The sequence below is a fragment of the Rhincodon typus genome, chromosome 3 (genome assembly GCF_021869965.1).
Source record: "Rhincodon typus isolate 14 chromosome 3, sRhiTyp1.1, whole genome shotgun sequence".
In the NCBI taxonomy this organism is placed as follows: Eukaryota; Metazoa; Chordata; class Chondrichthyes; order Orectolobiformes; family Rhincodontidae; genus Rhincodon; species Rhincodon typus.
This window is the reverse complement of record NC_063334.1, coordinates 126,011,540-126,012,454: the sequence shown is the minus strand read 5'-3', so window position 1 is coordinate 126,012,454 and position 915 is coordinate 126,011,540.

Sequence of the window (915 nt, the reverse complement as noted above, 5' to 3'; positions counted from 1 at the left end):
TAGGGTGGACAGTGGGAGCCTTTTTCCTCGGATGGTGATGGCTAGCACGAGGGGACATAGCTTTAAATTGAGGAGTGATAGATATAAGACAGATGTCAGAGGTAGGTTCTTTACTCAGAGAGTAGTAAGGGCGTGGAATGCCCTGCCTGCAAAAATAGTAGACTCGCCCACTTTAAGGCATTTAAATGGTCATTGGATAAACATATGGATGATAATGGAATAGTTTAGGATAGATGGGCTTCAGATTGGTTTCACAGGTCGGTGCAACATTGAGGGCCGAAGGGCCTGTACTGCGCTGTAATGTTCTATGTTGTATGTTAATGTTTTGGGTCCGGTGACCCTTCCTCAGAATGGAGTTGCTGAGCTGCTGAGCTTTTCCGAGCCTAATAAGCCTCTTTTTATAATTAAACTGCCCCATCTCAGGCAATATAGACTCATAGAGGTCTACAGCATGGAAACAGGCCCTTTGGCCCAACATGCCCTTGGTGCCCAATTTTGATGATTAAACTTGTCCCATTTGCCCGTGTTTGGTCCATATCCCTCCAGATCTATCCCATCCATGTACCTGCCTAAATGTTTCTTAAATGACAAAATTGTACTCGCTTCCACCACTACCTCTGGCAGCCTGTTCCAGGTACTCACCACCCTCTGTGTGAAATAATTGCCCCTCTGGGCCCTATTGTATCTCTCCCCTCTCACCTTAAACCTATACCCTCTAGTTTTAGACTCCCCTACCATGGGGAAAAGCTGTCAGCTATCTACCTTGTCTATGCCTCATGATTTTATAAACCTCTATAATGTCACCCCTCAGCTTCCTACACTCCAGGGAAAAAAAATCTCAGTCTGTCCAAATTCTCCTTATAACTCAAACCTGGTGAATCTCCCTCTGCACCCCCTCCAGTGCAATCACATCCT